The 11,404-nt window shown below is 34.8% G+C and overlaps 1 long non-coding RNA gene across 1 annotated transcript; it reads right to left on the bottom strand.

Annotated features, from left to right (window-relative positions):
• Nucleotides 1-2,168: 2,168 nt before the first annotated feature.
• On the bottom strand, nucleotides 2,169-11,374 carry LOC129577726 (uncharacterized). Its single transcript, XR_008689035.1, has 5 exons — nucleotides 4,590-11,374; nucleotides 4,066-4,430; nucleotides 3,602-3,954; nucleotides 3,330-3,476; nucleotides 2,169-3,228 (listed from the first exon to the last, which is right to left on the bottom strand). It is a non-coding gene; the product is annotated as an uncharacterized LOC129577726 (long non-coding RNA).
• Between the last annotated feature and the right edge of the window lie 30 nt (nucleotides 11,375-11,404).

Here is an 11,404-nt window from a genome sequence, read left to right as displayed (position 1 = left end):
AAGTGAGAATCTGTGTCCACTCTAGCGGCATTTCAACGACAAACACAAATACCCATCACTAACACATTCTTACATTCACAATATTCGGTCTTGATTCCATATAGGATTGCGTTGCTCATGTGTGTTTATGTGTAGTTGTGCGTAGACATGTCATACACATGTGTGCACTGGATTTATTTTTTCTGTTCTTTCTTCGCCTCACGCATACAGGAACGGTCGTGTTACTCGCGATATATATGTTGGTTTCTATGATTTAACATATGTATATGAATATGGATCTAACATAGGCGTTCGTATCTTCGTATTTTACTTTCGCTTCACCACCAATACGATCCGAAACCCGAACAAACAAACGCACTTATCTCATTTCCTTGTGTTTGTGTTTTATTCGTATTATTTTTTTTCAGCTCACACTAACGAGCTCGTTTTTGGTGGAATAAATGAAACGAACCAAACGACATTTTTTGTGACTTTCGTCGCAGCAATCTCATCTATTCTCATTTATCACATGCGGCATTCAAAATACATTTCAGTGATTTCGTATTCACTCGATTCGACGAAATCGTTTCGTTTTTTTTAGAATTTGGCGATTTCATTTGGAAAAACTCTGTAATTTAATGAGTCTGGTGATGAACATTACGTTCAATTTGTACGATTAAAATAATGAAAAAATGACTCTTGGGCTGTCTTATCGCGTGTCTGGAGAGCGAATTGTATGTTCTTTATCTAAAAATAAACTCACAAACGATAATACGCTATAGCAAAAAAAACATATTTCATGCGTTTTTAAATCAAGCCTCTGTAAATGTGTATTTTGAATTGGATTCGTGTCAATTTTTTTGTTTACTTTTCGGAAAAAAAAGTCTGTTTGTAGACACGAATCGTAGAATGTGTAGTTTTTCAGTCGAGCAAAATGAGTCTACATCACTTCTTGGCTCAGAAAAATTCAAACCAATAAGGAATTCACTGTTTTCACAAAGCCTTCCGATATGCGGCGTATTTTCTGTTCTCGATGCCATTTATTCCATGAAAATAAAACATTGACCACAAGGTGAACTCTGAGCTCACCGATTTAGTATGTGCATTTGAGGTGAGCATGTATTTTGGTTGCATACACATCATCGTACATATTTGTCTGTTATGTGTCTCATTCAGAGAACGCATTGTGTGCAGTGCACGAACACATAGCCTACTCAAATGCAGTTGCAAATGGGCTCACACAGATGCTATTTTGTAAGTGTGTTTGTTACACACTCACTCTGACTCACACATACAGACCGCTGCCAACGTAATATATATATATAGGATTGCTGCCTGCATAGCATGCCGGCTGATAGAAATTTGGTTTTGTTCATTACTAGTATATAAAGAAACCGTTGGAAAGTGGATCTGGCATGACGATGTATAAGTTCTAAACCCTATTTATACGGAATGGTGCATATATTTGTAACATATATACTAACTTGAATGCACAATATACATCCAATGGACATAGGCATTATTGAGCCTCGTTGGGTTGAAGATTTTTTTGCAAACGCACTCAAACCGTCAATACTGTCGGCGATAATTTATCGCATTTGTTTTTGCTTTATTTTTTATCGTCAACTGCTATTGTCGTCACTTCGATTTTTTTTCGCTTCACTATGAGTTCTCCGTATTTTAATTTTCGCTGGTATATCGAAACGATTTAAATGGTAACTACTCAGAGCTAATTTTATGGCTTTGCTTTTGTGTATCCGTCTTCGAAAACGCTGAATGAAATTTTTGACCTACGTTTTAATTGAGAAAAATACTTTGAAAACTTCGTTGCTCCGTAAAATATGGAATGAAACAAAATGCCACGCTGAATTGACTTAAAAAGATATTCGTCTTATGTGCGATGATAAAAAATAGCCTTCACATGTGTGTGATGTGGTGCATTTTTCTCATTTCTTTCGTTGGGCGACCATACGAAAACAATCACAAACGTACAATGAATGGAAACATGGCAAAGCTACGATGACAAAGAAAGACGTTGGGACGGACATAGAACCACAAAAATAGGCATTTCTGATGAAAAACTGTCCAAATGTAAATAAAACAACATTCATGAGCTGCACAAAATAACATTTTATTCATTTCGAATTATAATTTTTTTTAAAATATATGAATCAAAGGAAAGACATCGGTTCGTAAAATGAAAAATCTCAGTCTTTATTTACAAAAGTCAATCATCTTACAATGAACATTCAACAAAATGTAATTTTTTTTTTCATTTTTCTCAACTTGAGCCCGATCATATTATTAACATCTCTTAAGAATTATATTTGCCGATAGTTTTTTCTCGGTCCAATTAGCTCTATGCTCAAGAGTGTGGCAATTGACAATTTTCATTCAACCATTCATTGTTTGAGAATGTAATTGTCCTTCTTATCTTTTCTCTTATATTCTAATATACTTATACATTTTATGTTAATATTTTGCTATCTTTAACTCTATCTGATTTCTATGGAAAAGTACTATTTTCAAGAAAACGTGATCCATGGCCATTGGCCATTCTTTTAGAAGATTGTAACCGATTATAATAATTGCGATCGTTCGGCTTGGAAATAGTAGCTTTATTGGTTTGTCCACACGCATATAATCTTGTATTGAATACATACAAAATACAAAGTGTGAAATTGTAGAGCGCCGTCCATAAATGATGACAAAATTCAGTACTGATTGGTGTGCTTTCGCAACATTTCACAATATGTCGAATGATCGAAATCATTTACGGCTATTTACAGATGATTTTGCCGTCTATTATTGATGACGCTCTACAATTGTTCAAAATCTGACAATAAGCAGGTGGTTTTGTCTGAATTGAAAGTAATAATCAGTTGAATTTTTTATTTAGCAATGGATTTTATAGTGTCATTCCATTGACTTAATTTTGCCTTATTTGAGATAATTCTATTGTTTGTTCACACATCGAGACATTGTTCAGATTTTTCAAATTCTTCATACAATTGATTCTTTTTTTTCGAGAACAAAAACCCTAAATTGAAAAATCTGAACAAAAATTTAATTCATTATAAAATTATTTAAGTTTTTATTTCAACTTCTGAAACTACTAATTTGAAGAGAAATTACAGCCGATGGTCGAGCACTTCAGGTGTTTGTAGCTTTTGGTTCATTAAATCGCACGTCGTTGTTTTGGCAAGGAAAATGAATTAGCGGCTTCCATCAATTAATGAAATAGTGTTCCTGTTAAGAGAAGAAAAACGTGTTTACTCATTTTTTTCAACAACAAAAAATCGACTTTATTGTTTCGGAATTGAATTGTTTCCTTTTCTTTAAATACTTACAGTTTTCTGTCGGGAATCCCTTGTCTCATCTACCTGTCTTCGATTGATTATTTCTGAAGAAGGTTATAAATTGAGGCGCTTTCATCAAATCGATGATAAAACAGCAAAGTGTAGACTGTCACATTAGTGCATGATAGTCTGATGCATCTGCAAAAAAAAAGAGTATTACGTTTTAGAGTGAATTTCAGACATTTTAATCAGAATTTTGTAAGTTGAACAAAATTTAAAGAGATTTTATTTATGAAGTACGTCTATTTCATTTCAATACTAACCTAATCGTTGTGACGTCTTCTGCACGTTTGCAAACAATTCATCTGAATCGTTGCAAATTCAATCCAAACCATGTCTTTCTTGTTCATTTCCTTTCTCAGTCGGTTTGGATCGGTTTAGTATCATTCGGCTTGAAATCTGGCATCCAGATTCTGGATCAAATTTGAAGTGATATAAAGAGTGGTACAGGATATTCGCGATATGTCCAAAGGAACAGTATGTTGATTGGCTGAATTTGTGTTGTTTCTTAACTCGTACACATCATCAGAGTACTTCTAGACATCGATGACAATACGCACATAATTTGTACGCGTACAATTCGAATGTCCTATCGACGACTTGACCAAATTTACGTCTGTAAGTGGAGAAATACGAATTATGAACATTAAAATCGGGTTTTAAATGAATAGAACTGTCAGATTTGATTATATCAGTGCATTTAATAGGTTCATTAATTTATACTTACATTATGGTCGCAAGGGACCCAGGAACACATAGCATTTTTTTGTTTGTGATTATTTCTCCAGGAAATTTCTGAGTCGAGTCATATCAAAGGCAATCATGGGATTTTTATTAATATTTGGTCATCATGGGATGTTTGTTCTTGGGGCATTTTTGCGTTGTTAATAAACTATTGTTCGATTGAAGACTTAAATGGGACTCATCGTTCAAAAGATGTTGTGAACCAAAGCGCCTTCTCTATTTTCTAGTATTTTTCCGAAGTTTTGCTAATTTTTGTGTTGATACAAAGCGAAGAACAATATTTTAGGTGCCATTCGCTGAGTGATGTATTTCCGACGTGGTCAAATCTTTTAGCTCTGTTATTTTGACCTGTTGAAATAGAAAGAACAAAGAAATGATTATTTTGACGACCTTTAAAACATGAAAATGAGTTGAATAACGGTAGAATTTCATTATTACGCCGATTTTTTTTGGTAAAAATGTAAACAAATTTAAAAATGAATAATTTTAAATGATGCTTGAACTCACCAAACTGAACACCAAAAGATGTGCCGTTCCATGCTATGCCGCTAAGTTGCTTTTAACATGTGAAGATCTCTGCTGCGTGTTCGCTTTTCTTAAATTTATGCTCTTAACTAATGATTGATACAATACCTATCGACGATTGCTAGTGTCGCGTTATATTGAATGCGTTTAATATTATACAGACATGCGATTTTTGATTTTATTGTGTTGGCATTCCATTGCAATGACAACCAATTTAAAAAAAAAGAACACACAACCTCACAAATTTCGACACTAATGATCGTCGATGGCAATTTTCTATCATTTTTTTCCTGACTTTTTCTTACATTTTTATTCTCAATTTATTCTCTTCTGAATATCAATCAAAGAGTGAGTGTGTTGATTGCCTTTTACAGAAAATGGCTATTTTTCTATAAGCCGAAAGCATACCTTAACAATTAATCAAATTGGTTTGTTTCATAGACTGAGCAAATAGTTTTTAACAAAAAAAAATTTGACTTTTTGAAGAAAAAAAAAGAGTAAGACTCGATAAAATAGAATTTCTTAGTGTAAGCAACATGTTTTAAAATTGATTATACAGTGTATGTACAATTCCTATGTATTAATAGTTACGTATGTCTCACGATAAAAGTAATGCATTTTATTTTCTTATTTATGAATATTTCCGAAGTTGAAGCATTTATGAGATACTTAACTTTGGAAATATTGCGGTTTGTTTTAATATTTTAATCGTTTGTGTGATGTTAATCTGAACATTGTTTTGTTGTATTACAGCTCCTTTGCATGAATAATGTACATTTTACTATTGATAAGAAATGATACACGTTTCAATTTTTAAAATACAATGAGTATCTCAAACGAGTTCGAAACGCAAAGAGCGGAATTCTTTAAAAATTTGCGGGAATTAGAGCAATTTACAAAAGGTAAACCAGAGTGTTCGGAACAGGCGAGCGAAATTGCTGCACAGCAGTGGTCACTATTGAAAAACGACTTCGAGCAAAAATACCAAGAAATAAACAAGAATGACCGCCCGAAATTTCTTTCAAAACACAATTTCTGGCGCGGGTATTATGCCAAAACCCGCGAAAATTTTCGCGGAATCACCAGTGAAACAAGAGCAGGAAATAAATCTACCAGTGCCTGGTGTTTCAAGCAAGTTACAGCAACTGGAGGAAATATATATTTCAAGCGATGACGAGGACCAATAAGATTCTGTGGAAATTGTTAAATTTCTGATTGAACATGGCGCATCAATGGGAACGGGAATTCGTAAGAAGAATTTATTCTTCGATTTTTCAATCTTTATACAATCCAAGATTTAGCAAGAGAAGTCTCGTATTTTTATTAAACAGTTGCTGAAAATTTCATCTTCCCGGTATTCATCCAGTTTAAATGATAACAGCCGGCGTTTATCACGCCAAACTTCGTGTTATCATTGAAAATTGAATGAGCCGAAATGAAAAGATTTGGAATTTTTAATTCAAAATTTATTTCAGCTAAGTTATTATTCATTTGACGAGAGCAGTTAAAAAAAATTATTTGGCAGCATTATGAGTGATCACAGCTCTGACTACGATTCGGACTACTTCGGCTCTGACTACGATTCGGACTACTGGGGATTTCCACGTCATAGCTTTGCAGTTTTTATCGAGGATATGGAAGAGTTAACCAGATATGGTTTCTGTTGCGCATTAAAAGCAGTTCGCGCAAACGATTGGGCAAACTTGATAAAAGAGAGGATTGAAACAGAAAATTATTCAACAAGTGTCGATTTGGTGGTTGTGTATCGTAGCTGTGTTAATATTATGAAATGATTGCTACTATTTCTTACTGTGTATTGATAAGAGATGGCCATTGCGATCGCATAAGTGAATGCAATTGAATAGAATTTAATAAATTTCGCCAATAGAAAATATTTGATGCTTTGAATAAATGCAAAAAAAAACAAAATTAAAACAGCAATAATTGAAAAAAATTCATTGAATTTATTTGTTAGCGTCAATAGATTGAATCACAATGTTATACACAGCGAAATACAAATAAGAAAAGACACAAAGAATTCAAATTTGTGAAAAAAATGCATAAACAATAAATACAAAATAAAATGAGTCGAGGCGAACACAAGAAACTAAACAAGAATGGCACAGATAATAGCACTTAAAAACATGTCAAATAAATGATTAAAAAAAATAAAAACGGTGAAGGGAAAAAATGAGATAGAAAATTGTAAAACGCTAACATATTGTAATACACTTTTCTTTCTTCAGAAAGAAGGGAAGTGTAGCGCATGAACGCGCCGCTAGCCGCGTGCGTGAGTGCATACGAGTTAACAATGTATGAATATGAATAAAGGCAGGACACTCTTGACTTAACTCTCAACAAAACAACTCGTGTTTATCTTTCTCTTACATTCTTACATTATAGCATGAATTACACCAGCGATCCACCAGCTCTGTCCACCAGCGATCGCGAAATAGCCCAGTTCGGCACGGCGCAAAATGTCGCATTTTGGAAGGCTCTTCCCATGTCTAAGAGGCCAAAATATTTGGCCCACTTCAAAGAAGGGCGACAACCCATCAGTAGTATAGAATTAGCGGTTATTAGCGTGTACAGATGTTTAAATATGAGCCATTGCGAGGTTCGGGATTTATTGAGCTACCGAAAATGTTAGAAAAACAAGAGAGCGATCGTGAATTTGAAAAATACATACGATTTATGCTTCAAATGGTCAATTTTAGCAGCTTTACATCATAATGAAATGTATGCTGAAGATCCGAAAAAAGTGAATGATGCTGCAAGTTATCGTTTCTGGGCAAATGAACTGAATTTCAACGGAATCGACTTCCCAGTGCGACTCAATCAAATTGAGAAATTTATGCAGCAGAATGAGCACATTGCTATTAATGTGTACTATTTCGATTCGGAAAAAAAATGTGTATGCCCTCGCTTTCTAGCTGTGAAACCGATTGAAAAACATTACATTCATTTGCTCATGCTTACAGAAGCAACACCCGCACACAGCAAAGAGGTACATGAAGCAGGTACACATTCACATTACTGCTGGATAAAAAAATTTGGGTAAACTAGTGGGATCGCAGATGAGCAAATATGAGCATAAAAAATGGATATGCGACCGTTGTTTGATCCATTTCAATTCACATGAGAAATTAAAAAAACATAAAATAACATTTGAAAGTATGAACGAATGTGCAATTGAAATGCCGAGTGTTGGAAAGAACTTTGAATCGTTCAAAAATTACAAAAATGAACTTAAAATACCTTTCATCATATATGCAGACAATGAAGCTTTGTTGAAGGACCCTGAAACGCCTGTCTTTAACATCAATTGTTCAACACACGCTCATCAACATCATGAAGTACATAGTATTGGATATTATTTCAAATATGAAAACAATGAATCAAAATCATACTATGCGAGTTATCGTGGAGTAAACTGCGTTGATTGGTTTATGAGTGAATTGACAAAAATTGCAATTAAAGTCTTTGACTTTTTTGAGGATAAAAAACCGATGAATCCTTTGACCGAAGAAGAAGAAAGATATTTATAAGAATTTTAGAATATCAAATTGTCATATATGCAAAAAAAGTTTCCTTGATCGGGATGTTCATGAACAATCGGATATTTGAGTCAGAGATTATTGTCATATATCAGGTCTCTATAGAGGAGCCGCACATCAATCATGCAATTTACAATATCAAATTAGTCGAACCATTCCAGTTGTAATGCATAATTTATCCGGATATGATTCACATTTACTCATTAAAAAACTTGCAACTAGCAAGGAAGCCCCAGGCGAAATAACGATAATACCACAGAATTCAGAGAGATACATTTCTTTCATTAAGAAAATGCGTGATTTTGGCATAAGATTATTTGCAAGTGCGTACGTGTAAGTGTATAGTTGCAAAAAATAACGTGTCTTAAACCCCAACAACAGGAGGAGGAGACTCATGAGGATAGTGACAGCAGCAGCGTTTCAATATATTTCCACTGCGAAGATGCGGAACCTGCATCGTTTTGTGTCAACGTTGGTAAATGGTTCGGTAGAATGTTCATGACGATCGTAAAGAACAAAATCAAAATCCTAATACTGCTCATCGGTTTCGCTCTGCTTTCCTGTTTCGCCTTCTGCTTATTCTTCAAATGTGACTGTAATTATATATTTCAATATAACATTTCATGCAATCACATTTCAAACAACGTGAATAACGAGCACATTTCATCTCTAGTAACAAGCAATGTGAATGTATTCATCGATGTAACATCCCTTTTTTCTTTCTTTCTTTCTTTCGATCGCATTCGAAGCAAAGAATGCATGCAATCGATCGTTTTACCATTACCGTGCATTGGCACGCAATTGTTTTGTCGTTCTCTGTTACTTTTTTCTTTCGTTCGCATTCGATAATCTCTAGCAATGAATGTATGCAATCGTAACCGTCGCTTTTTGCATGCATACAAGTGTCATTAACATATCATAATATAGATCATTATTGTTGAGAAGACAATTATACAATAATACCATATCCTTATATACGTTACCGATAAATATCTCTCTTCCTACTTTATCTCTATGTTACTTTGGAGTAGGACAGTGGTGATTTGGAGTAGGAAAGTTTAGTCGCCACAACGCATACACTCTCTCTTATGACAGATAATTACGATAATTGAGATTTAGTGGTTATTTGGGGAGGTCAAAAAAACTGGTTCCCGAATAAACGCTAATTCTATACTACTTTTCTTATTTATGAATATTTCCGAAGTTGAAGCATTTATGAGATACTTAACTTTGGAAATATTGCGGTTTGTTTTAATATTTTAATCGTTTTGTGTGATGTTAATCTGAACATTGTTAACGGAAAAGAAATAATCATCAGAACAGGAGTATTACAGCTCCTTTGCATAAATAATGTACATTTAACTAATGATGAGAAATGATACACGTTTTAATTTTTTAGATTATAGCACAGTTAGACATTGCACCAATAAGATTCTGTGGAAATTGTTAAATTTCTGATTGAACATGGCGCATATATCAATGGGAACAGGAATTCGTAAGAAGAATTTATTCTTCGATTTTTCAATCTTTATATAATCCAAGATTTAGCAAGAGAAGTCTCGTATTTTTTTATTAAACAGTTGCTGAAAATTTCATCTTCCCGGTATTCATCCAGTTAAAAGAATCATTTCGAATAATGGTACCAATTTTGTTGGAGGAAATAATTACTTGCGATCAATTGTAGAGCAGCTCGAACAAAAATCAGGAGAAATGGAAGAGCAATTCAATTTCAAGTGGACTTTCACTACACCAGGCGCTCCACACCAGGGAGGAATCTACGAAGCAGCAGTTAAATCCGTGAAACATCATCTTATAAGGGTAATTGGCGAAACGACACTAACTTTTGAAGAATTCTCTACAGTTTTGTGCCAGGCGGAAGCATGCGTCAACTCTAGACCTTTGTGTGCACTGAATAATGATCCGACTTCACTCAATGTTTTAACTCCGGGTCATTTTCTAATAGGAGAAGCATTAGTTAGAATTCCTGACAAAGAGATCGATACGCTGAAAAGGCTTAAAGAAGCAGTAACACCGGACTTCTTAAATACAGCCACGCTCGAGGCGTTGAACAAGAAGTTGGACGAAGCGGTCCAGTCTGCGAAAACCGCGATCACCGTTTGGGAATCGACGAGCTTTGACGATGTGCCGGACCACGCTGCTGCCACATGGGAATCAACGAAAACAGAGATTACTGGACTGCGTGATGATATTAAAGCACTGCTTGAGGGGAGAATAATGACGGTGACTGAACAGGACGCCACCAAGGAAGCTGCTGGCGCAAAGGAAATAAAAAAGGAAGTTGAAAGTCTACAACCACTTTCTCTCGCCGACCGGTTAGCAAGTTTAAAATCAGTTCGTGTATTACTAAAGAGGGATATAGACGAGGTAACTGATGCGTGTTTTATTCATACTTCGAACAAACAGGATTACAGGAAAGTTCCAACAAATCGTTTAGATCGTTGGAACCATTTACAAAAAATGATTCAGCATTTTTGGGAAAGATGGCAAGCGGAATATATAGATACATTTATAAATCGATCTAAGTGGTTAACGCAAAATAAAAATTTAATTGTGGGTGACTTAGTAATAGTCAAGGAAGAAAACTTGTCGCCGTTAAAATGGAAACTAAGTGGTGTGCAAGAAATATTGCCTGGGGATCATGGCCTGGTAAGATCAGTAATCTTGAAGACGACATCAGGAGTTTATAAGCGACCAATTGTAAAACTAGGTTTACTGATATCTGCAAGCGTCTTCGCTACGAACATTACGTCGTAGTTTTAGGAAATCTAAGCGTGTTCCTAATGTATCAACTAAAATGCATAAAAAAGTTCGCGTTACAGTTAAATTACTTTCATCTGTTCATCTTATTCAATCTGAAGGTTGGGAAACTTAACACAGAGAGGAGAAAGAGTAATGCATTTTTATACATATATACTGCACTTTCTCTCGTTCGTTCGTTCACATCTCTCCCCTCGTTCATAATACTAAACACACGCAAACGCACACCAAAATATGTGGCACGCGTACGACAACGACGACGATGACCAACGATGCTGCTGGTTGGTATTCAACGTTGGCCGATTCGAAAACATAGGAAATAACATTTGTGCCGATTCAAAAACAGCAAATTGCTTTGTTTTAGAACCGGCTCTTATGTTATTTTCCTATATCTTAGAACTGGCATTTTTATACCACTTAAAATAACCGAATGACTGTACTGTACATATTCTGTAATTTGAT

This window comes from Sitodiplosis mosellana, unplaced genomic scaffold (genome assembly GCF_009176505.1).
Source record: "Sitodiplosis mosellana isolate CC-2019 unplaced genomic scaffold, AAFC_SMos_1.0 Smas_scaffold_6218, whole genome shotgun sequence".
NCBI lineage: Eukaryota > Metazoa > Arthropoda > Insecta > Diptera > Cecidomyiidae > Sitodiplosis > Sitodiplosis mosellana.
The sequence above is the reverse complement of the archived record's forward strand: the minus strand, read 5'-3'. Positions and strand labels throughout refer to the sequence as shown.